We start from the raw sequence: 26,930 nt of genomic DNA, 5'->3' as shown, positions 1-26,930 counted from the left end.
TGGCTGGATGGCATCACTGACTCGATGGACGTGAGTCTCAGTGAACTCCGGGAGTTGGTGATGGACAGGGAGGCCTGGCGTGCTGCAATTCATGGGGTCGCAAAGAGTCGGACACGACTGAGTGACTGATCTGATCTGATCTGATCTGCCCCATCCAGGAACAAATTTTCCCTGGCTCTTACAGTTCTTGTGAGGAAAAAAGGCAGGCCACCAGGAGCAGGACTCTCTCCTGGAGATCTCCACGTTACGCAGACATACCTCAGTACCGCTGCGGGACAGAGAGCCCAGAAACAAGCAATTCCTGATCCTTCCAACCTGAGTAACATCACACCAGAGGTTGTGGAGAACCGTTGGTCAGTGGGGGTGTGGGCCAGCTTTCAAGAGAGAGAGGGAGTTGGGCTGAGGGTGGTAGCAGGAGGCAGGCTTCCTGGGAAGAGAAATCCTGTATACTTATCACAGCCTCCGCAGTTATCAACATATACATCTGCCGCACCACCAACACGCACGTACACTCTTGCTCTTCTGCCTTCCTCTACTGGATTATTTTAATATAGATCCCAGACATCAAAACCTTCAGAATGTGGGAATTCCCAGGTGGTCCCAGGGTTAGGACTCTGCACTTTTACTGCCAAGGGTGTGGGTTCAGTCCCTGGTCGGGGAAATTAAGATCCCGCAAGCCACCCAGCAGCCAAATTAAAGAAAAAAAAATTATTTTTAAACCTTCAGAATGTAACAGGTTTCATAACAGTCCAAAGCACGGCATGGCGTCCTTGCGATGCTGTGAAGCATTAAACCAGGTCTTTCTCCGTTGGACTTTTTGTTTTATACTTGTCGCTATTAAATCAAAGTGTTGGTTGCTCAGTCGTGTCTGACTCTTTGGGACCCCATAGACTATAGCTCTCCCAGGCTCCTTTGTCCATAGGATTCTCCAGGCAAGAATACTGGAGTGGGTAGCCATTCCCTTCTCCAGGGGATCTTCCCAACCCAGGGATCAAACCCTGCATTACAGACAGATTCTTTGGTAAGAACTAATAAGGAAAAAAAAAAAACTCTGACCAGTGAAAAGCCTGCTTCTCTTAGCTCTGCTTGTTACACCAGGGTTGCCAGAGTCCCCTCGGCCTGCCTGTCCCTCCAAAGGGTCAGAGACAGTCTTCCTCCGTTTTACTGTTTGTTAGCTAATATGTGTGGATTTCTAGGCAAGTGCTGTGGGGACCTTCAGGGTAGATCATAGTCTCCCAACTTCTTTGCTCTATCCCTTTCCTCCAGCTCTGCCTTCCCAATTCTCTAAACTTTTCCAGGAGTGGGAGAAAATGAACACAGTCCAGGTGAATTGTTTATTACTCAGGTTTTTTCAGTGACATCTTAAAGTTACTTTGCATTTTTAATAACCATGGTTTTTTGTCAATTGTTCATCGTTTTCATTTGCCAGTGTTTTCCTGTGTTATTATTTTACTTTCCTCTTTTTTTCTTCTTCTGGTTGTGAAGGCCCACAGCTTATTTTTATTGTGTTATTGATTGCTTTTGATGTGTTACTTTCCCAGATTCTGGTGAATTTTAATAGAGGCCTCTGGAGTATTCTGCAGACTCCCTATGGGTTACATGCCCTCTGAGTCTGGGAATCTGAAAGGGTCTTTTTTCTGCCCCACTCCATGACTGACTGGCTGGTTATAGAATTTTAGTTTGAAATCCCTTTCCTTCAGAAGATCATAGATGATCTGTATTATCTCCTAGCATTTGGGGAGACAGAGAGAAGTCATGTGACAGCTTGATTCTCAATCCTTTGTTGTAGCCGGTTTTATTTTTTCTTCTTGTAAGTTTTTTCTTTACCCTTGGGTTTCAGCTATTTTCCTAGGCAGTGTGTCTGGCTACCTGTCTTGTTTCAGAATTCCTGCCTGGTAATAGGATGCATCCTGTGGAGATGAAAACCCACTTGCTCTGGGACATTTTTGGATCTTTCTGTGTTTATTTCCTTCCCTCCATCCTCTTTGTTTCTGTAGCCCCCAAATCCCATGAGATAGTCAGTGCTTCTCTCCAAATGTGCTCCTCTGTGTTTCTTTCATCATTTCTATTCTCCTGTGTTTTTATGTTTTATGCATTAAGAGGTCTCTACATTTTTGCTATTGGAGTCATTTTGTTTTCAAGCCTTCCCTTAAGAGTTTTGGTTTTTTGTTGGTGTGCTGAGTCAGCAACAAAACTCGTGTTTCATTTTTCTGTTTTCATAGCCAACTTTCTCCTTTTAGGTAAATAAGACTCTCTTAAGTGATTTGCAGACACCAGTGGGAATACTTAAAATTTATTCTCTGCAGTATCTTACTTACATTTGTTTTCATAGTCTTCAATCTGTTGGTTTTGATACTTATCTTTCAGGCTGCTGCTTTTTATTGGCATTCTATTTGTTTGGCAGTCTTCAAGTCTGCTCTTCCTGATGCTTCTTTCTCAGATCATTGTTTTCCCTCTAGCATCTGGGCCCTTTGTTGTTTTCTGGGTGAAGAGAAAAGTAAAGACCTCGTTAGATCAACGGAGGCAGCTGATGTGTGATACTCAGCAGTGCAGAGGTCTGTTTCCTGGGCAAGATTTTCCCCTGAATGAAAGGACTGACTTGGGGCCTCTTACATGGATTACTGGGTTATGTGTACAGACTGGCTTCTCTTAGGCTCTACAGAGGGGAACAAAACCTGATGGGACCCCCTTCCCCCTGCTAAAGGGGGCAGCCTCTTACCTAATGGCATTCTAGTCTGTTTCCCCAGAGCTGCCTTGAAACAAACGCTGTGCCCGAATCAGAGGACTAAGCGCTGTACCTTGCTCCCCTTTTGGTTTCAAGGTCCATGCAGATATCTGGAGGCAGTTCCTTGCTTTTTTAAAATTTTTTATTTTATATTAGAATATGGGGTCACTAAGAGTCAGATATGACTGAGCAACTGGACACACACACACATAGTTGATTTACAGTGTGTTAGTTTCAGGGATACAGCAAAGTGTTTCAGTTATATCTATATATATACACACACATAGCTACTCTTTTCCAGATTCTTCTCCCATGTAGGATATTACAAAGTACTAAGTAGGGTTCCCTGTGCTTTACAGTAGGTCTTTGTTGAAGTTCCTAGCTTTTTACAGGGAATGTCCTCCTGAGCATTAACCCTCAGGATCAGGAGTGTGGTGGCCCTTCTATGACTCATGTTCCCTAAGCCCAAGCCCAAAGGCTTGGCTTTTAGCCACAGCTGCTGCTGCGCTGGGAGGTCTTTCCAGGTTCTGACTAGGAAAGTTATGAGCATGTCAGTTCAGTTCAGTTCAGTCTCTCAGTCGTGTCCGACTCTTTGCGACCCCATGAATTGCAGCACTCGAGGCCTCCCTGTCCATCACCAACTCCCGGAGTTCACTCAAACTCATGTTCATTGAGTTGGTGATGCCATCCAGCCATCTCATCCTCTGTGGTCCCCTTCTGCTCCTGCCCCCAATCCCTCCCAGCATCAGAGTCTTTTCCAATGAGTCAACTCTTTGCATGAGGTGGCCAAAGTACTGGAGTTTCAGCGTTAGCATCATTCCTTCCAAAGAACACCCAGGACTGATCTCCTTTAGAATGGACTGGTTGGATCTCCTTCTAGCCCAAGGGACTTGCAAGAGACTTCTCCAACACTACAGTTCAAAGGCATTAATTCTTCGGTGCTCAGCTTTCTTCAAAGTCCAACTCTCACATCCATACATGACCACTGGAAAAACCATAGCCTTGACTGGACGGACCTTTGTTGACAAAGTAATGACTCTGCTTTTGAATATGCTATCTAGGTTGGTCATAACTTTCTTTCTAAGGAGTAAGCATCTTTTAATTTCATGGCTGCAGTCACCATCTGCAGTCATTTTGGAGCCCCCCAAAATTAAGTCTGACACTGTTTCCACTGTTTCCCCATCTATTTCCCATGAAGTGATGGGACCAGATGCCATGATCTTCGTTTTCTGAATGTTGAGCTTTAAGCCAACTTTTTCACTCTCCTCTTTCACTTTCATCAAGAGGCTTTTGAGTTTCTCTTTACTTTCTGCCACAAGGGTGGTATCATCTGCATATCTGAGGTTATTGATGTTTCTCCTGGCAATCTTGATCCAGCTTGTGCTTCTTCCAGCCCAGTGTTTCTCATGATGTACTCTGCATATAAGTTAAATAAGCAGGGTGACAATATACAGCCTTGACATACTCCTTTTCCTATTTGGAACCAGTCTGTTTTTCCATGTCCAGTTCTAACTGTTGCTTCCTGACCTGCATATAGGTTTCTCAAGAGGCAGGTCATGTGGTCTGGTATTCCCATCTCTTTCAGAATTTCCACAGTTTATTGTGATCCACACAGTCAAAGGCTTTGGCATAGTCAATAAAGCAGAAATAGATGTTTTTCTGGAACTCTCTTGCTTTTTCCATGATCCAGCAGATGTTGGCAATTTGATCTCTGGTTCCTCTGCCTTTTCTAAAACATCTGGAAGTTCACGGTTCATGTATTGCTGAAGCCTGGCTTGGAGAATTTTGAGCATTACTTAACTAGCGTGTGAGATGAGTGCAATTGTGCGATAGTTTGAGCATTCTTTGGCATTGCCTTTCTTTGGGATTGGAATGAAAACTGACCTTTTCTAGTCCTGTGGCCACTACTGAGTTTTCCAAATTTGCTGGCATACTGAGTGCAGCACTTTCACAGCATCTTCCAGGATTTGAAATATAAGCATGTGCTGCTGCTGCTGCTGCTGCTAAGTCGCTACAGTCGTGTCCGACTCTGTGTGACCCCTTAGACAGCAGCCCTCCAGGCTCCGCTGCCCCTGGGATTCTCCAGGCAAGAACACTGGAGTGGGTTGCCATTTCCTTCTCCAATGCGTGAAAGTGAAAAGTGAAAGTGAAGTCGCTCAGTTGTGTCTGACTCTCAGCGACCCCATGGACTGCAGCCTACCCAGCTCCTCCATCCATGGGATTTTCCAGGCAAGAGTACTGGTATAAGCATGTAGAGGAACTCAAATTGTTTTATGAATCACCAGCTGAAGGCAGAGGCAGAGTATTCTGGTCTGGTTTTTGTTTCTCCAATAAAATACAGACAGACCTCATTTTATTGTGCTTCACTTTACTGAAGTGCAGGTACTGCATTTTTTTTTTTTTAACAAATTGAAGGTTTGTGGCAGCCCTGTGTGGAGCAAGTCTGTCGGTGCCTTTTGTCCAATGACATTTGCTCACTTTGTGTCTCTGTGTCACATTTTGGCAATTCTCACAATTTTTCAAACTTTTTCATTGTTGTATTTGTTGCAGTGATCTGTGATCAGTGATGTCCCTATTATAATTGTTTTGGGGCACCACAAACATTGCCCATATAAGATGGCAAGCTTAATCTGTCCATGTTGTATGTGTTTCAACTGCTCCCTGACCAGCTGTTGTGCTATCTCTCTTCATCTCCTTGGACCCCCTCCCCCATTCCCTGAGACACAGCGCTATTGAAATGAGGTTACTTAATGATCCAACAGTTACTTGTAAGTGTTCAAGTGAAAAGAAGAGCTGCACATTTCTCATTTTAAATCTAAAATTAGACGTGAATAAGCTTAGTGAGGAAGAAATGTTGAAAGCTGAGATAGGCTGAAAGTTAGGCCTTTTGTGCCAAACAGTTAGCCAAGTTGTAAATGCAAAGGAGAAGTCCTTAAAGGAAATTAAAAGTGCTGTTTCAGTGAACGCACAAATGATAAGAAAGCCTTATTGCTGATATGAAGAAAGTTTAGTGGCCTGGATAGAAGAGCAAGGCAGCCACAACACTTCCTTAAACCAAAAGCTAATATAGAGAAAGGCCCTAACTCTCTTCAGTTCTGTGAAGGTTGAAAGAGGTCAGGAAGCTACCAGCTAGGACTTTCATAGTTAGAGAGGAGAAGTTAATGCCTGGCTTCAAAGTTTCAAAGGACAAGCTGACTCTCTTGTTAGGAGCTAATGCAGCTCATGACTTGAAGTTGAAGCCACTACTCATGTACCGTTCTGAAAATCTGAGGATCCTTAAGAATGAAACTAAATGTACTCTACCTATGCTCCATAAATAGAACAACAAAGCCTGGATGACAGAACATCTGTTTACAACATGGTCTCCTGAAAAGTTTAAGTCCACTATTGAGACCCATTGCTCAGGGGGAAAAAAAAGATTCCTTTCAAAATATTATTGCTCTTTGGCAATGCACCTGCTAATCCAGGAACTATGATGGAGATGGACAGTGAGATTAATGTTGTTGTCATGCCTGCTCACACAGCATGCATTGTTCAGCCCATGGATCAAGGAGTAATTTCTTTAAGAAATACATTTTATAGGGCAGTTGCTGCTATAGGCAAGTATTCCTCTTATGGATCTGGCCAAAACAAACTGAAAACTTCTTGGAAAGCATTCACCATGTTAGATGCCTTTAAGAACATTTGTGATTCATCGGGAGAAGTCAAGCTATCAATATTAACAGGAGTTTGAAACAAATTGATCCCAACCCTCATGAATGACTTTGAGGGGTTCAAGACTTCCATGGAGGAAGTAACTTCAGACGTGGTGGAAATAGCAAGAGATCTAAAGTTAGAGGGGGAGCCTGAAGATGTGGCTGAATTGCTGCAATCTCATGATAAAACTTAAACAGATGAGGAGTTGCTTTTTATGGATGAACAAAGAAAGTGGTTCCTTGAAATGGAATCTACTCTTGGTGAAGATGCTGTGAAGATTGTTGAAAAGACAAAAGATTCAGAATGCATACACTTAGGTGACAAAGCAGTGGCAGGATCTGAGAGGACTGACTCAAATTTTGAAAGAAGTTCTGTTGTGGATAAATCGCTATCAAATAGCATTCATGTTATGTAGAAATCATTAGTGAAAGGAAGACTCAATCATATTGCAAGACTTGTTGTTTTCTTATTTTTAGAAATTGCCAGTGCCACCCCAATCTTCAGCAACCGTCACTCTGATCAGCCATCAACATCAGAGCTAGACCCTCCACCAGTGAAAAGATTACAACTTACTGAAGACCAAAATGGTTGGCTTTTTTTTCACCAATAATGTGTTTTATAAATTAAGGCATGTGCATTGTTCTCTTAGATGTAATGCTATTGCACACTCAATAAATAGCATAAACAGAACTTCTATATGCACTGGGAATTCCCTCCCAAGTTCATGTGGCTTAACTGCAGTAGTGTGGAACCAAACCCACAATATCTCCAAGGTACCTGTATAGCATGACAGAAGGTATGTGGTAGACAGCCTTTATAACATTTTCTGGTAAACTCGTCACAGTGAATACAGTAAGATCAGAATCCATAAGTATTTTCCATGCCATCTGGTCTTGAGCATTGCAGATTGAGCAGCCTTGGGCTATTACAGGGATCCATGTTTTTCAATGATGCACTGGTGGACTTCACCCAGGATGAGTGGCAGCTGCTGAACCATGCTCAGAGGCTCCTGCACAAGGATGTGATGCTGGAGAACTATGAGCGCATGGTGTCCCTGGTTAAGCCTGGCCCCCCCCGCCCCCATGCCACTCCTGAAAGCATGCATTTTCTGTCTTAGGGACCAAACCACTATAGCCTGTCATGAGTTTTGGGCTTGAAATTTTGGATTCAAAGACCTTTAAGGGAACTTGAGAGGATATTGTATTCTCACCTCCCTAGTGAAAGGATCCTCAGCATTGTATGGCTCTTAAAGTTTCTACCTTCTGATTCTTCAAAGGGCTTGACCCCTAAGCAACTTTGCCAAGTCCATGTCCTTTCCCATAACAGGTCACTATGTTATCTAACCTGAGCTGATATTGGAGCAAGGAGTTGGAGCAAGAAGAACTGCGGATATTAAAGGGACAACTCCCAAGTCAGAGCCACCCGGGTGAGTTAACGAAGTCAGATAGAAGACAACTGGGGAAAACTGGATCCAAACTGGCCAGTTCAGGGGGTGGTATCTTTGAAATGGGTTTTAAGGATCTCTTTTAGTGACTCTAGCCTTTTAGAAGTGACTAAAGGCAAATGAGGTTGCGAAGAGTCGGACACAACTGAGCGACTGAACTGACTGAAAGGTAGATGACTACCACCTCTTAGATATCAAACCACCAAATGTCACTCTCATATATAAATGTTCTTTGTTTTCTGTCCTTTGGAGAAAGAGATTTGCTTGGGTTTTGTAGAATCCAATTGCTGTCTTTCTCATCCTAGGCCCTTATTTCTCTGTTTTTCTCTGTTCAATGATTGGATCCTTTGCCTTCCCTCCCGTGCCAAACATCCTGTAATTATGCATTTATTGATGCATCATTTTATTCAGTAAGTACTTACTAAGACCTGTTATACACCAGTCACTTTCTATTTAAGTCACAGGAGATACAAAAGTGAAATCTCTACTCTTGTCAATAGATCCAAATAGCAAATGCATATGTAAGATTCTGGTAGCAATCTGAATTCTGATTGCTTTAATTCTGAAAAATTAAAGTCAGATGAAGGGGAGGGAGACTGACAGGGAATCTTGTTTCAGAAGAAAGTCAGAGAAGGCCTCTCAGTGGAGGTGGATGTTTGAAGAGGACTTTATTCAGGGAATGGAGTCTTAAATGAAGGAATGGAGTGAGCCGTGGGTTATCTGAGAGATTCCAGATTGAGAGAACATCAGGGGCCATACCTCTGGACAGGAGTGTGCCTGGTGTAATCAGGGAACAGCAAGGAAGTTGGTGGGACCAGAGAGGGTTCAGTGAGGGAAGAGATCAAGGGATACACCCTTGAGCACTGCATTTGGAAGTCAGAGAGATGTAGGGCTCTAACAAGAGAGACCAAGAGAGAGCACCTACCATGGTAGAGGGAGAATCAGGATACAGTGGTGTCCCAGGAGCATGTGAACAAAGTGTTTTCTAGAAGGGTGGAGTGAATTCCAAGATGCAAATGTAAATGTGGTCAACATTTCCCTTTTTCCTTTTTCCTTTCCATTTCCTTTTTTCCTTTCCAAATTATCCAAAGGCCACAGGAAAAATATTTAATGTCAATTCCATTTTTATTACAGATTGGAGGCAACTGAAACCCCAAACTTAAAAAAAAAGTGGAAAAATTGCCAAAAGCAATGAAAATCAGGCTTGTTCATGGAAGTAGAAATAGAAAGTGACATAGCTGTGTAAATAGTGTTGGAATATATCACACAGACAGTATTAACTTGCCAACTTTAACCACAAATGGAACTTAAAGTATTGAGGAGATTCATTTTTAAACAATGGGGTCATAGCATTACCCTGAAGGATGTACAGGTTCTGATTAGAGAAGTGTACTCATTCCACCATTCCTTGTGTTTTATTTCAAACTCTGTACCCATTTTGAGGTCATTTTTGTAACAAGCCAAAGCTACTCTTCCTCTCCCTTTTTCTACTACCATATATGTTTTTGTTTTCATGTACCAACTAAAAGAGTAAGATAAATATGTGCTTAGGAGTTCTTTCACCCCAGGAGTCTATGTCTAAAATCTAAGAATCACCTCAACCTAGGTCATTTATGTACAAACCTGTTCCTTAAGAAATGTGTTAAGATGTATAATGTATGTTAATTTTCATATTTCTAGAAGTCCAAAGAACCAATAACATGAAAGAGATAAGCCAAGAAAATGACAGATATTTGAGGTAAGATTTATTCATCAACAACAGAACGCTGACTAAGGAGAGGAATAAGACCTTCAAAGAAACACTTAATATGGCCACAGATCCAGTGCCCTCAAGAAAAATATCCCAGCAGGGTGACCCATTTGTAACAAACTTGAAAAGTGTTTCTCAATTAATGATTAGTAATAGAAGTAATATGAGAAAAAATCTGATGATTTCAGTGGATGTATGTTCTTTGATACTGTGCATGAAAAAAACTCATACAGAAAATAAATCCTGTGAAAATGATCTAAAGAAGAAATCCCACAGGCAAATTGAGGCCTTTATTGAACATCAGAAGATTTCAGCTTTGGAGCATCTTCTTGAATATAATCATTATGAGAAAGCCTTTCACAGAAAAACAGCCTTTATCCAAAAGTTAAAGCTCAGTGCTTGTCCAAGAACCCCTGGGGAAAGGAATCTACATGAGTCCAGTAAAAATTGGAAATTTTCATATGCGAGGTCAAAACATACACCTCGGAGAGCTCATTGTAAATGTAATAAGTTGGGGAAATCCTTTTGTGAGAAGTCAAACCTTATTCAACATCAGAGAATACACACAAGAGGAAAACTTGGAAATGTAACAGAAATAAGGAAGTCTTGTAGAAGTCATCCACCCTCAAAATGAGTGAACTCACACAGGAGAGAAAATTGATGCCTGTAACCAGTGTGGGAAATCCTTCCATGAAAAGCCATGCCTGACTCAACATCAGAGAACTCACACAACAGAAAAACCCAGTGAGTGTAATGACAGTGAAAGAGCCATAAAAAAAGGATTCCTACATTGCTCTAAATCAGAGAATTAACACAAGTGAAAAAACTTGAAAGGGAGTAAGTGTGAGAAATCCTTCCATAAGCTGTTGAAACTAAGTCAACATCAGAAAGCTTGCTTGGGAGAACCAAAAAATGAGTGTGGTGAAAGTAGGAGGTTTTAAATGAGAAGTCACACCTCACTCGAAATCAGAGGGCTCACAGAGAGAAGAAAACCTATGACTGTAATAAATGTGGATGTGGAAACAGCTTCCCTAAGAAAACAGACTTTACTCACCATCAGAGCATGTACCCAGGGAAAAAGCCCTACAAATGTAGTGAATGTGGAAAGTCCTTCTTTGTGAAGTTCAATCTTACTGAGCATCAGAGAACGAAGGAAACTCTATGTGTGTCATGAATGTGGAAAATCCTGCCTGAAGTCAGCCCTCATCATCCATCAGAGAATTCACGCAGGAGAGAAACCCCGTATATGTAATGAAGGTGAGAAAACCTCCTGTGTGAAGTCAAACCTTGCTCAGCATCAAAGGATGCACATAGGAGAGAAACCCTATAAATGTAATGAATGCTGGAGATCTTTCTGCGTGAAATCCAACCTTGTTGTACATCAGAGAACTCATACTGGAGACAGACCCTACAAATGTCCTGAATGTGGGAAAACCTTCTATGAAAAGTCACCCCTCACAAAACATCAGAAAATTCACACAGGGGAAAAAACTCTATGAATGTAATGAATGTAGAAAAAGCTCCAGCCAGAGGTCAGCACTCACCAAACATCAAAGAAAAACAGGCGAGGAGAAAACTCCCACAAACACTTTCCACTGCAGGTCATGCTCACTGAACACCAGCAAAATCACAGGGCAGAACCGCAATGATGTCAACATGCAGGAAAGTCTTTATCAAAGGGTCATGAAAGTAAAAGTGAGAGTGAAGTTGCTCATTTGTGTCCGACTCTTTGTGACCCTATGGACTGTAGCCTACCAGGATCCTCTGTCCATGGGATTTTCCAGGCAAGAGTACCGGAGTGGGTTGCCATTTCCTTCTCCAGGGGGAATCTTCCCGACCCAGGGATCAAACCTGGGTCTCCCGCATTGTAGGCAGATGGTTTTACCATCTGAGGCACCAGGGAAGTTCAATAGGTCATAGCTAATTGTAATTAGAGAAGTAATATAAAAATGAAATAGGAGTGCTCTGTGAATGCTTTGGGGCTTCCTAGGTGGCTCAGTGGTAAAGAATCCACCTGCCAATATAGGAGATGCAGGAGATACAGGTTTAATCCCCGAGTCGAGAAGATCTCCTGGAGGAGGAAATGGCAACCCACTCCAGTATTCTGCCTGGAAAATCCCATGGACAGAGGGGCCTGGGGAGGACTGCAGTCCATGGGGCCACATGGAGTTGGACATGACTGAGTGACTGAGCACACACAGGAAGGCTTTGATTGTGTTAAAACTTTCAAAAAGTATTCAAAGATATGAGGAGATATGTATTGTTCTAAGAATGTGGATAAAAATGTTCTTGTGGGAAAATGTTCTTGTGAAAATAGAAGTTGTATTTTAGATGTGATGCCAAACTTGTTACAAAAAAAGATGATAAAATATTCAGTTCTTAATAGAATGTGAAATATGCAGCTTTTGTCAAAGCAGGAATAAGTTATTGGCACAACAGCATAGAATATATATGGGAGGACTTTCTGAAGTATATGAATATGTTATATAGTACATAAGTGTACTGTATAACATGAATTGTGTGTATGTTGGATTTATATAGGGAACCCACTTCTAACTCTGTATCTCAACAATCCAGTATTTGTAATAAGTGAAAACTGAGCAGTCACACAAACCATGCCTCAACAGTTGCATTTCTGGACACATACCCTAAAACCACTGGGCATTCTGAGGGGTGATTGGAAATGCTGGGATAATTTGTTGTCACTATGACTAAGGGTCAGTCAGTTTAGTCAGTCGTGTCTGACTCTTTATGACCCCATGGACTGAAGCACACCAGGCCCCCCTGTCCGATACCAACTCCCAGAGTTTACTCAAACTCATGTCCATTGAACTGGTGATGCCATTCAATCATCTCATCCTCTGTCGTCCCCTTCTCCTCCTGCCTTCAATCTTTCCCAGCATCAGGGTCTTTTCAAATGAGTCAGTTCTTCACATCAGTTGGCCAAAGTATTGGAGTTTCTGCTTCAGCATCAGTCCTTCCAATGAATATTCAGGACTGATTTCCTTTAGGATGGACTGGTTGGATCTCCTTTGCTGTTCAAGGGACTCTCAAAAGTCTTCTCCAACACCGCAGTTCAAAAGCATCAATCCTTCAGTGCTCAGCTTTCTTTATAGTCCAACTCTCACATCCAACTCTCACATGACTACTGGAAAAACCATAGCTTTGACTAGACAGACCTTTGTTGGTAAAATAATGGCTCTGCTTTTTAATATGCTGTCTAGGTTGGTCATAACTTTTCTTCCAAGGAGCAAGCGTCCTTTAATTTCATGGCTGTAGTCACCATCTGCCATGATTTTGGAGTCCCCCAAAATAGTCTGTCACTGTTTCCATTGTTTCCCATCTATTCATCATGAAGTGATGAGAAGGCAATGGCACCCCACTCCAGTTCTCTTGCCTGGAAAATCCCATGGACGGAGGAGCCTGGTAGGCTGCAGTCCATGGAGTCACAAAGAGTTAGACACAAATGAGTGACTTCACTTTCACTTTTCACTTTCATGCATTGGAGAAGGAAATGGCAACCCACTCCAGTGTTCTTGCCTGGAGAGTCCCAGGGATGGGGGAGCCTGCTGGGCTGCCATCTATGGGGTTGCACAGAGTTGGACACAACTGAAGAGACTTAGCAAAAGTAGCAGCAGCAGATGGGACTGGATGCCGTGATCTTAGCTTTCTGAATGTTGAGTTTTAAGCCAACTTTTTCACTCTCCTCTTTCACTTTCGTCAAGAGGCTCTTTAGTTCTTCTTCACTTTCTGCCATAAGGGTGGTGTCATCTGCATATCTGAGGTTATTGATATTTATTGATATTTCTCCTGGCAATCTTGATTCCAGCTTGTGCTTCATCCAGTTCAGCATTTCTCATAATGTACTCTGCATATAATTTAAATAAGCAGGGTGACACTATACAGCCCTGACATACACCTTTCCCTATTTGGAACCAGTCTGTTGCTGGTTTGGAACCAGTTCTAACTGTTGCTTCCTGACCTGCATATAGATTTCTCAGGAGGCAGGTCATGTGGTCTGGTATTCCCATCTCTTGAAGAATTTCCCACAGTTTGTTGTGATCCACACAGTCAAGGCTTTGGCGTAGCTGATAAAGCAGAAGTAAATGTTTTTCTGGAACTCTCTTGCTTTTTCGATGATCCAGTGGATGTTGGCAATTTGATCTCTGGTTCCTCTGCTTTTCTTTCTTTTTTTTTTTTAATAAAATTTATTTATTTTAATTGGAGGCTAATTACTTTACAATAATGTATTGGCTTTGCCATACATCAACATAAATCTGCCTCGGGTGCACACATCTTCCCCATCCTGAACCCCCCTCCCACCTCCTTCCCCATACCATCCCTCTGGGTCATCCCAGTACACCAGCCCCAAGCATCCTGTATCATGCATCGAACCTGGACTGGCGATTCGTTTCACATATGATATTATACATGTTTCAATGCCATTCTCCCAGATCATCCCACCCTTGCCCTCTCCCACAGAGTCCAAAAGACTGTTCTATACATCTGTGTCTCTTGCTGTCTCACATACAGGGTTATCATTACCATCTCTCTAAATTCCATATATATGTGTTAGTATACTGTATTGGTGTTTTTCTTTCCGGCTTACTTCACTCTGTATAATAGGCTCCAGTTTCCTCCACCTCATTAGAGCTGATTCAGATGTATTCATTTTAATGGCTGAGTAATATTCCATTGTGTATATGTACCACAGCTTTCTTATCCATTCATCTGCTGATGGACATCTAGGTTGCTTCCATGCCCTGGCTATTATAAACAGTGCTATGATGAACATCTGAATGGGTGAATTTAACTCAGAAGACCATTATATCTACTACTGCAGGCAGGAATCCCTCAGAAGAAATGGAGTGGCCATCATGGTCAACAAAAGAGTCCGAAATGCAGTACTTGGATGCAATCTCAAAAACGACAGAATGATCTCTGTTCGTTTCCAAGGCAAACCATTCAATATCACAGTAATCCAAGTCTATGCCCCAACCAGTAATGCTGAAGAAACTGAAGTTGAATGGTTCTATGAAGACCTACAAGACCTTTTAGAACTAACACCCAAAACAGATGTCCTTTTCATTATAGGGGACTGGAATGCAAAAGTAGGAAGTCAAGAAACACCTGGAGTAACAGGCAAATTTGGCCTTGGAATATGGAATGAAGCAGGGCAAAGACTAATAGAGTTTTGCCAAGAAAATGCACTGGTCATAGCAAACACCCTCTTCCAATAACACAAGAGAAGACTCTATACATGGACATCACCAGATGGTCAACACCAAAATCAGATTGATTATATTCTTTGCAGCCAAAGACGGAGAAGCTCTATACAGTCAGCAAAAACAAGACCAGGAGCTGACTGTGGCTCAGACCATGAACTCCTTATTGCCAAATTCAGACTTAAATTGAAGAAAGTAGGGACCTAAATCAAATCCCTTATGATTATACAGTGGAAGTGAGAAATAGATTTAAGGGCCTAGATCTGATAGATAGAGTGCTTGATGAACTATGGAATGAGGTTTGTGACATTGTACAGGAGACAGGGATCAAGACCATTCCCATAGAAAAGAAATGCAAAAAAGCAAAATGGCTCTCTGGGGAGGCCTTACAAATAGCTGTGAAAAGAAGAGAAGTGAAAAGCAAAGGAGAAAATGAAAGATATAAACATCTGAATGCAGAGTTCCAAAGAATAGCAAGAAGAGATAAGAAAGCCTTCGTCAGTGATCAATGCAAAGAAACAGAGGAAAACAACAGAATGGGAAAGACTAGGGATCTCTTCAAGAAAATCAGAGATACCAAAGGAACATTTCATGCAAAGATGGGCTCGATAAAGGACAGAAATGGTATGGATCTAACAGAAGCAGAAGATATTAAGAAGAGATGGCAAGAATACACAGAGGAACTGTACAAAAAAGATCTTCACAACCCAGATAATCACGATGGTGTGATCACTGACCTAGAGCCAGACATCCTGGAATGTGAAGTCAAGTGGGCCTTAGAAAGCATCACTACAAACAAAGCTAGTGGAGGTGATGGAATTCCAGTTGAGCTATTCCAAATCCTGAAAGATGATGCTGTGAAAGTGTTACACTCAATATGCCAGCAAATTTGGAAAACTCAGCAGTGGCCACAGGACTGGAAAAGGTCAGTTTTCATTCCAATCCCAAAGAAAGGCAATGCCAAAGAATGCTCAAACTACCACACAATTGCACTCATCTCACATGCTAGTAAAGTAATGCTCAAAATTCTCCAAGCCAGGCTTCAGCAGTATGTGAACTGTGAACTTCCTGACGTTCAAGCTGGTTTTAGAAAAGGCAGAGGAACAAGAGATCAAATTGCCAACATCCGCTGGATCATGGAAAAAGCAAGAGAGTTCCAGAAAAACATCTATTTCTGCTTTATTGACTATGCCAAAGCCTTTGACTGTGTGGATCACAATAAATTGTGGAAAATTCTTCAAGAGATGGGAATACCAGAGCACCTGACCTGCCTCTTGAGAAATTTGTATGCAGGTCAGGAAGCAACAGTTAGAACTGGACATGGAACAACAGACTGGTTCCAAATAGGAAAAGGAGTACGTCAAGGCTGTATATTGTCACCCTGTTTATTTAACTTATATGCAGAGTACATCATGAGAAACGCTGGGCTGGAAGAAGCACAAGCTGGAATCAAGATTTCCGGGAGAAATATCAATAACTTCAGATATGCAGATGACACCACCCTTATGGCAGAAAGGGAAGAGGAACTAAAAAGCCTCTTGATGAAAGTGAAAGTGGAGAGTGAAAAAGTTGGCTTAAAGCTCAACATTCAGAAAACAAAGATCATGGCATCCAGTCCCACCACTTCATGGGAAATGGATGGGGAAACAGTGGAAACAGTGTCAGACTTTATTTTTCTGGGCTCCAAAATGACTGCAGATGGTGACTGCAGCCATGAAATTAAAAGATGCTTACTCCTTGGAAGGAAAGTTATGACCAACCTAGGTAGCATATTCAAAAGCAGAGACATTACTTTGCCAACAAAGGTTCATCTAGTCAAGGCTATGGTTTTTCCTGTGGTCATATATGGATGTGAGAGTTGGACTGTGAAGAAGGCTGAGCGCCGAAGAATTGATGCTTTTGAACTGTGGTGTTGGAGAAGACTCTTGAGAGTCCCTTGGACTGCAAGGAGATCCAACCAGTCCATTCTGAAGGAGATCAGCCCTGGGATTTCTTTGGAAGGAATGATGCTAAAGCTGAAACTCCAGTACTTTGGCCACCTCATGCGAAGAGTTGACTCATTGGAAGACTCTGATGCTGGGAGGGATTGGGGGCAGGAGGAGAAGGGGACGACAGAGGATGAGATGGCTGGATAGCATCACTGACTCGATGGACGTGAGTCTGAGTGAACTCTGGGAGTTGGTGATGGACAGGGAGGCCTGGCGTGCTGCGATTCATGGGGTCGCAAAGAGTCAGACACGACTGAGCGACTGATCTGATCTGATCTGATGATGAACATTGGGGTACACGTGTCTCTTTCAATTCTGGTTTCCTTCGTGTGTATGCCCAGCAGTGGGATTTCTGGGTCATATCGCAGTTCTATTTCCAGTTTTTTAAGGAATCTCCACACTGTTCTCCATAGTGGCTGTACTAGTTTGCATTCCCACCAACAGTGTAAGAGGGTTCCCTTTTCTCCACACCCTCTCCAGCATTTATTACTCCTCTGCTTTCCTAAATCCAGCTTGAACATCTGGAAGCTCACGATTCATGTACTGTTGAAACCTGGCTTGGAGAATTTTGAGCATTACTTTGCTAGCATGTGAGATGAGTGCAACTGTGCAGTAGTTTGAGCATTCTTTGGCATTGCCTTTCTTTGGGATTGGAATGAAAGCTGACCTTTTCCAGACCCAGTTAATCATAGTGGTGTGATCACTCATCTAGAGCCAGACATCTTGAAATGTGAAGTCAAGTGGGCCTTAGGAAGCATCACTATGAACAAAGCTAGTGGAGGTGATGGCATTCCAGTTGAGCTATTTCAAATCCTAAAAGATGATGCTGTGAAAGTGCTGTTCTCAATATGCCAGCAAATTTGAAAAACTCAACAGTGGCCACAGGACTGGAAAAGGTCCGTTTTCATTCCACTCCCAAAGAAAGGCAATGCCAAAGAATAATTAAGTGTGCTACAGGCATTTAGTATGTGAGAGGACCAAAGATACCCAACACCCCACACTGTCAGTGAGAGGACAGGAGGAAAGGACTCAGCCAGGATACCAATACCCCCATCACAGGAAAACCCTCCCCTTGAGAAACTCTTGGACATCTACACCCGTAGACAAGTAAGAGAAGGTCTATTGCCATGTTGCAAGTTTTGTAATGACAGTTGAAAAAAAGAAAGTAGTAATGTCTACTGACAATAGACTAGATAAATAAATGTTGGTATGGTTATTCAGTGGGAATTGTTATTGTTCAGTCACCCAGTCATGTCCAACTCTTTGCGACCCCTTGGACTGTAGCATGCCAGGCCTCGCTGTCCCTCACCATCTCCCGAAGTTTTCCCAAGTTCATGTCTGTTGCATCAGTGATGCCATCCAGCCATCTCATCCTCTGATGCCCTCTTCTCCTGCCCTTAATCTTTCCCAGCATCAAGGGCTTTTCCAATGGGTCAGCTGTTTGCATCAGATGAGCAAAATACTGGAGTTTCAACTTCAGCATTAGCCCTTCCAATGAGTATTTAGGGTTGATTTCCCTTAATATTGACTGGTTTGATCTCCTTGCTGTCCAAGGGGCTCTCGGGAGTCTTTTCCAGCATCTATTCTTCGGCACTCCTCCGTCTTTCTGGTCCAGCTCTCACAACCGTATGTCACCACTGGGAAGACCGTAGCCTTGACTATACGGAGCTTTATTGGCAGAGTAATGTCTCTGCTTCTCAGCACACTATCTAGGTTTGTCAAAGCACTGGAAATACTATACACCAATAAAAATAAACCTCAGTTATACATATCAAGATTGTTATCTTAAAACAGTAATGTTTAATAAAAAGGAAACTATAAATACCATGTTATTGCATTTATATAAAGTTCAAAAAGAATTCAGCAGTACATTGTTTAGGAACACATATATAATAAGCAGTAAAACTACAAAGGAAAACCTGTGGATGGTGAACACAAGATCTAGTATAGCAGTTACATCTGTGGAGGAAGGAGGGGCTTACATTCAGGGAGAGAGAGAGGAAGCTTCGTGTTATTAAATGGGTCATGAGTATTTCTTATTTCTTTATATTTTGTCTCTGTGTGTGTTTATGTGTATTTGCTATTTAATTTTCAAGAAACAGATAGAAATAATTGTATTATAGTGTTAGCAAAAGTGTGTTTGGTGTAAAAATCAAGGTTTTTCTCTTTCATCTATTTTTCTGTATCCAGAACCTCTATGATGACTTTTTCAAGTATTTGTACCACTATTCATTTGGGCCTGGTATGACTGAGTTTCTTGATTGTATTTTTCCTTTATTTCCTAGTAAAAAAAAATTCTAATTAAAAAAAATAATAAAATGAACATTGACAAAGTATAAAAGTAAAGAAAGTGAAAAAGAAACAAAAAGTACAGTAAACTAAATACAAATGAAAAGTAAAAGTAATCGCAGACAATGTGAACACATTGAATTTATATATCAAAGGCAGAGGCAGATTAATGCTCAGTTAAAAAACTAAATCCAAGTATGTGTAGTTTACAAAAAATAGTAAAACCAGGTGACAGAGGAAATTTGAAAGTTAAAGGATTGGGCAAAAGTATGTATGTAGATATATGAAAGTGTGAAAGTTTTAATCACTCAGTTGTGTCCGACTTTTTGTGACCCCATGGACTGTAGCCCACCAGGCTCCTCTGACCTTGGAATTCTCCAGGCAAGAATACTGGAGTGGATTGCCATTCCCTTCTCCAGGGGATCTTCCCAATCCAGGGATCGAACCTGAATCTCCTGCATTGCAGGCAGATTCTTTACCATCTGAGCCACTAGGGAAGCATGTATATGTGTGTATACACACACACACACACACACACACACACACACACACACATATATTCCACTAAAATGTAAGCACTTAATTGCAAGTCCTGTGATTATATCATTTAACCCAACTGTGTTTTTAACTGTTTGATTCTTTAGCCTCTCATCAAAATGACCTTATAGGGAAATAATCCATCAACAGGTAAATATGTTCAGGTCATGCTGCTCTTCGGTCTTAATATTTTCAACTCTTTGCGGTCAGAAAATCCACCATTGGGGGAAGAGGCTCTCAGGCATGTGTGTCTTTTTGATTGATGGCATTCCCTTGGTTGACATTTCTAGGAAGAAACTTTCAATAGGCAACTTGTTTTGACTATTTGGAATGACCACAGGGCACTGAGAGTGGGCAACTTGACTTCTAATCTTGACCTTGCCTAACGTTATTCATCTTTAAAAGGAAGAGGCAGATTCAGGTCATACTATTGTCTTCATCTGTTCAGACTGCTGTAACAATACCATAGACCCAGGGGGCTAATAAACAACAAATTTATTTCTCACAGTGATGGAGGCTGGAAGACCAAGATCATAGCACCAGCAGATTCAGTGTCTGGTGAGGACTTGCTTCCTGGTGTAGGGTTGGCCATTTCCTCCCTGTTCATACATGGCAGAGAGGGTGAGGGGCTCCCTGGGGTCTCTTTTATTAGAGGGCTCCTCGCTTATGACCTACGCATCTCCCAAGGGCCCCACCTTCTAATACCATCATAATATTGGGGAGTTTGAATTTCAACATAGAAATTTTGGAGGAATACAAACAGTCCATAAGAACTATATTATTATTAACCAGTATTATCTTTCTAAACTGTGATTGTCGATTTATGGGGCAATCAGCACATCTTTAGAGGCCAAGAGTGACAACCTGGAGAGAAGTAGAGAATAAAGCAAGCACAGTGTCTTTGGAGAGGACTGGAGATTAAATTTCCTTAGCTGGGTCTAGCCTCCTGCCTAGACTGTCCTCTCACAGACACCCCGAAATAGGGCCTGTATTGTGGAGTCTGCCTCCTGCCCATCCTCTGAGCTCAGCTGACTCCTCTGAAAGCTGTCCTAAACCTTCATCACCCAGTCCTGATACTCCCTCACGAAGGAGAACACCATGCAAATTTTGCACACTCTGAACAGAAGGACCAAGAGTCGTTTTGTTTCTGGCCCAACTCCCTGACTGAGGCCCTTCTACCTCTTTCCAGAGTACTGGTAAAGAAGTCTATTTTTTTTTTTTAAAAGATGTCTTTGTGTCTTTATTTTTGGCTGTGATGGGTCTTCCGTCGCTTGCGCCGGCTTTCTCTAGTTTCAGCGAGCAGGCGCACCTTCTGGTTGCAGTGCAACTCGCTCCCTGGTCTCTAGGGCGTGAGGGCTTCAGCAGACGCAGCTCACGGACTTAGCTGCCCCATGGCATGTGGGATCTTCCCAGACCAGGGATCGCACCTGTGTCCCCTGCATTGACAGATTCTTAACCACTGGACCACCAGGGAAGTCTCAGTAAGAAGTCTTACTTCTTGTGTGTGTGTCCCCTTGTATTTTTGTTTCTGGAGACTCCTAACACACAACAGATGATATATCCATGTGGACTCTACCAGAGCCCCAAAGACAAATTCACTTTAGATGGAACCTCCGCCCTGGGAACCAATGTCGGTCCCCAGTGGCACCCGCTGGCCTCTGGAATCTCAAACCTAGCTTCTGGCAGGCTCAAACTAGAGCCACCTTGAACAACAACAACAACGAAACAGGCTGGAGGGCCCCTGAGCTATCCTTAAGCTACAGCATGCAGTTTGGCTTCAGACTCCACAGAAACACCAAGATATCCCAGGAGTACAAGGCAGGAGTCAATTTTAATTCACCATTGATTTCCTGAGGTCACTGAAGGGCATTTCATCAGGCTGAGTGCTCTGAAGAATTCAAAGATAGTTATTAAAATACATGTCTGGGTTTTAGGCGACGTGGTATATTGCAGAAGCCTCTAGAAAGACTGACAAAAAGACAGATAAGGCATAAATTACCAATATCAGTAATGAAATGGGATATCATGACAGACCCTGAAGACGTCAAAATGATAATAGGGCAATCTACGAACAACTTTATATGCATAAACTTGACAACTTAGATTAAATAGACCAATTCCTCCAGAAATATAAACTATCACAACTCACTGAATATGAAATAGAATTAAGGAAATTTAATTTGTAATTTTAAAACTGCCAAAAAGGAAATCTCTAGGTCCAGATGGTTTCACTAGAGAATTCTACCAAATGTTTAAAAGCAGAAATAACCCCAGTTCTACACACTTTGTTCCAAAAATTCAAGAATAAAAAACACTTCCCTGTTCAGTTTATGAAGCTAGATTCACTGATACCAAAACCAAGAAAAAAATGTTAAATACAGTACAAAAAAGGATAAATATAAACCAATATTCCTCATGAATTAGACACACAAATCCTTAGCAAAGTATTAGCAAATAGAATTATTTATTAATTGTATGCAAAGACATGAGTATATGAAAATAATTTTATACCATGGGGTTTACTGTAAGGATGCAAGGCTGATTAAATATTCAAAATCAATACATGTAATTCACCATATTACCAAACAAAGAAGAAATATCACACAATTTCCACCAATGAAGAAAAAGTATTTGACAAAATGTACGTGAAATTTATGACAAAACTCTCATAAAAATACAAGTGGGGTGAATTGATAAAGAGCATCTATAAAAACCTACAGCTAACAATATCCTTAATGGTGAAAGACTGGATGCTTCCCCTCTAAGATTGGGAACAAGGCAAGGTTATCTGCTCTCACAAGTTTTACTCAGCATTGTGCTGGAAGTTCTAGCCACTGCAACAAGACAAGAAAAGGAAACAAAAGCATACTGATCAGAAAAGAGAGAATAAAACTGTTCTATTTACAGATAAATGATTGTCTAAGTAGAAAATCCCAAAGCAGCTACAAACAACAGCAACAAAACAGGAAAACCTCCTAGAACTAATAAATGCGTTCAACAAGGTCAAAGGATGCAAGAGAAACACACAAAACCCAACTGTATTTCTCTATGCCAGCAATGAACACATGGGTAGCAAAGTTTTAAATATGATATCCTCTTTTAATTGCTCAAATATAGTTAGATGTAAGCTTAACCAAACATGTCCAAACCTGCATTTTGAAAACTACAAAATGCTGGTCGAAGAACATCTTAAAAAGTGGATAAACGTACCTGATTCGTGGACTGGAAAACTCAACACAGTAAAGATTCCAGTTCTCCCTGTATTGATATTTAGGTTTAAAGGAATTTCTATTAAAATCCCAGCAGGAATCTTTTTGTAGATATAAGAAAGATTATTCTAAAGTTTATGTATGTGGAAATAAAAAGAAACTACACTAGCTAAAACAATTTTGAAAAATAAGAATAAATGGAAAGATCAGTCTACTCACTAGATTTATTATATAGCTACAGTAATCAAGACTGGCTTTGGTGGATGGATAGACATGTAGATCAATGGATATAACAGAGAAATCAGAAACAGACTCACACAAATATACACACTGGTTTTTTATTAACAAAGGTGCAGAAGCAATTCAATGGAGGAAGGATAGGCTTTTCAACAAACAATGCTGGAGCAGCTGGACAAACTGTAGGTGAATAAATGAACCTCAGCCTCCTGAGGAGGAAAGTGTGGACTTTGGATTCAGACAGAACTGGCTTTGGCTGCCAGTTTTCCCAATTACTACTATGTGGTTCTGATTTGATTATTAAACTTTGCTGAGCCTCAGGCCCAAGCCTGGAGCTCATCAATGACGTGTTAGGGATGCTGGGGTAAGGAATAAGCAGCATTTAATTTGGGGGGTTATGTTCCCAAATCTTGATTCCAGCTTGTGCTTCTTCCAGCCCAGCGTTTCTCATGATGTACTCTGCATAGAAGTTAAATAAACAGGGTGACTAATGTACAACCTTGACGTACTCCTTTTCCTATTTGGAACCAGTCTGTTGTTCCATGTCCAGTTCTAACTGTTGCTTCCTAACTTGCATACAGGTTTCTCAAGGGGCAGGTCAGGTGGTCTGGTATTTCCATTTCTTTCAGAATTTTCCACAGTTTATTGTGATCCACACAGTCAAAGGCTTTGGCATAGTCAATAAAGCAGAAGTAGATGTTTTTCTGGAACTCTCTTGCTTTTTCAATGATCCAGCGAATGTTGGCAATTTGATCTCTGGTTCCTCTGATGACACCACCCTTATGGCAGAAAGTGAAGAGGAATTAAAAAGCCTCTTGATGAAAATGAAGGAGGAGAGTGAAAAAGTTGGCTTAAAGCTCAACATTCAGAAAACAAAGATCATGGTATCTGGTCCCATCACTTCATGAGAAATAGATGGGGAAACAGTGGAAACAGTGTCAGACTTTATTTTGGGGGTCTCCAAAATCACTGCAGATTGTGTTTGCAGCCATGAAATTAAAAGACACTCCTTGGAAGAAAAGTTATGACCAACCTAGATAGCATATTCAAAATCAGAGACATTACTTTGCCAACAAAGGTCTGTCTAGTCAAGGCTATGGTTTTTCCAATGGTCATGTATGGATGTGAGAATTGGACTGTGAAGAAAGCTGAGCGCCGAAGAATTGATGCTTTTGAACTGTGGTGTTGGAGAAGACTCTTGAGAGTCCCTTGGACTGCAAGGAGATCCAACCAGTCCATTCTAAAGGAGATCAGACCTGGGTTTTCTTTGGAAGGAATGATGCTAAAGCTGAAACTCCAGTACTTTGGCCACCTCATGTGAAGAGTTGACTCATTGGAAAAGACTCTGATGCTGGGAGGGATTGGGGGCAGGCGGAAAAGGGGACGACAGAGGATGAGATGGCTGGATGGCATCACCGACTCGATGGACGTGAGTTTGAGTGAACTCCGGGAGTTGGTGATGAACAGGGAGGCCTGGCGTGCTGCAGTCCATGGGGTCGTGAAGAGTCGGACACGACTGAGCGACTTCACTTTCACTTTTCACTTTCATGCATTGGAGAAGGAAATGGCAACCCACTCCAATATTCTTGCCTGGAGAATCCCAGGGACGGGGGAGCCTGGTGGGCTGCCGTCTATGGGGTCGCACAGAGTCAGACACGACTGAAGCGAGTTAGCAGCAGCAACAGCAGCAGCATGTTCCCAAAATGGCCAGCAGAGGGCTCTACGCGCACATGAATGGCTCCAGCACGTCTCTACCCTGGCTGAAAGCGGTCCGCTTTGCAAACCCTCCTCTCCTCATTTCAGCCACCCATTTTCATTAACCCACATTAATGCATGGTGCTGGGGAGGCATTTTTCACAGTTATGTGTGTCACCGCATTTCTGTCAAAGAAACAAATCAGATCATTTAAATTATAAGACTGCCTTTTTCCTGCCTGCTTTAATTTTTTCCTTAAAAGAATAGACATGCATTCTCAACAGGGGCAATATGGCCCCCAAGGGGGTGAAAATTGGTTCTTAGAGCCTTAAAAAATCTTTAGATATTACAGTGGTCTGTGGCCCTCAGAGGACCATAGTACATAAAGAGATATGCAGTATATCTGTGGTATTAAATTTTTATGGAGAGGACAATTATTACAGGGGAAAAAAATATCTAAAAAGTCCCCTTGGAGGAGCTATAACTTAAAAAAAAAGTTGAGAAACACTGGAATAACGGGAGATGAATCAAAAGATGTCATCTTTGTACCACACATGAAGTTAGGAATACATAACACAGTTCTTTCTTTTTTTAATTGGAATATAATTGCTTACAATGTTGTATCGGTTTCTGCTGTACAACATCATGAATCAGTCGTATGTATACATACATTCAGGCTTCCCTGGTGGATCAGACAGTAAAGAATCCGCCTGCAGTGTGGGAGACCTGGGTTCAATCCCTGGGTTAGGAAGATCCCCTGAAGGAACGCATGGCAACCCATGCCAGTATTCTTGCCTGGAGAATCCCCTGGACAGAGGAGCCTGGCGGGCTACAGTCCATGGGGTCGAGTCAGACACGACTGAACAACTAAGCACATACATATATCCCTTCCCTCTTGAACCTCCCTCCCACCCCTCTAGGTCATCACAGAGCACCGAGCTGAGATCCCTGAGCTATACAGCAGCTTTCTGCTAGCTATCTATTTTACAATGCATGCTTGCTAAGAAGCTTCAGTCATGTCCGACTCTTTGCAACCCTGTGAACTGTAGTCCACCAGGTTCCTCTGTCCATGGGATTCTCCAGGCAAGAATACTGCAGTGAGTTGCCATGTCCTGGGGATCTTCCAGACCCAGGGATCAAACCCACGTCTCTTATATCTCCTGCATTGGCAGGCAGGTTCTTTACCACTAGTGCCACCTGGGTTACACATGATATTATATATGTATATGTTTGTATATGTCAATATACATATATATACATACATACATACATACACACAATATATACATATATATGTCAATGCTACTCTTTCAATTCGCTCCTCTCCTCTCCTTCCCTCCCTGTGTCCATAGTTTTGTTCTCTACGTCTGCATCTCTGTTCCTGCCCTACAGACTGGTTCATCAGCACCATTTTTCTAGATTCCACATATAATGTAGCATAATTCTTTCTCCCATAATTTGGGGAGTGCCACAAATTGAGCACCGCCCAACCTCAACAGTCCCTAACTGAAGGTCTTGTCATGGCTCAGGATGTCCCCCTGCCCCATGAAACTTCAGTTCCATTCAAATTATCTCCACAAGCTTTCTGTGCACCTCTGTGCTCCCTCCCCACCGCTGTCCCCCACCCTCCGTCCCTGAACAATCTCCGATCGACTATGTCGCCATAGGTTAGTTTGCATTTTTAGAGTATTACATAAATGGTGTCAAACACTGTGAACTACTCTCTTTTCTCAGTTCTTTCACTTAGCATCATTTTGAGATTCATCCATGTTGTTGGGTGTATTAATGGTCCATTATTTTTTAGAGCTGAGTAGTATCCCATTGTGAGGATATAACACAATTTGTTGATTTAGTCACTCATTAATGGATATTTGGGTTCTGTCCAGTTTGAGGCAACAGTGAATAAAGCTGCTGTGAGGATTTGTGTACAAGTCTCTGTATGGACTTAGGTTTTCATTTCTCTTCTTAAATACATAGGAGTAAAATCACTGTATTGTATGGGAAGTATCTGTTCCCCTTTATAACAAAGGAGCTGGTTAAAGTCTCTTTCCCCAGGCAGTGGGGCCCCTTTCCCACTCCTCTGGGAGAGGCCACCTTCAGTGATTCAAAAGGAGTCTTTCCTGGGAAGACTGCTC

At 41.9% G+C, this 26,930-nt stretch overlaps 1 long non-coding RNA gene across 2 annotated transcripts in view; it reads left to right on the top strand.

Moving 5' to 3' along the window:
• Window positions 1-26,930, top strand: part of LOC132346976 (uncharacterized) — a 73,594-nt gene that overhangs the window by 35,015 nt on the left and 11,649 nt on the right. The window contains exons 3-4 of one of the 2 annotated variants that reach the window (XR_009497017.1): window positions 7,748-7,847; window positions 9,546-14,549. This is a non-coding gene — a long non-coding RNA (uncharacterized lncRNA). Of the gene's footprint in view, window positions 1-7,747; window positions 7,848-9,545; window positions 14,550-26,930 lie in introns of those variants that run through there. The other variant, XR_009497018.1, reaches the window with a different exon arrangement.

This window comes from Bos taurus, chromosome 13 (assembly GCF_002263795.3).
Source record: "Bos taurus isolate L1 Dominette 01449 registration number 42190680 breed Hereford chromosome 13, ARS-UCD2.0, whole genome shotgun sequence".
Taxonomy (NCBI): domain Eukaryota; kingdom Metazoa; phylum Chordata; class Mammalia; order Artiodactyla; family Bovidae; genus Bos; species Bos taurus.
Note: the sequence above shows the minus strand (reverse complement) of the source record. Positions and strands in the feature narration are given on the sequence as shown.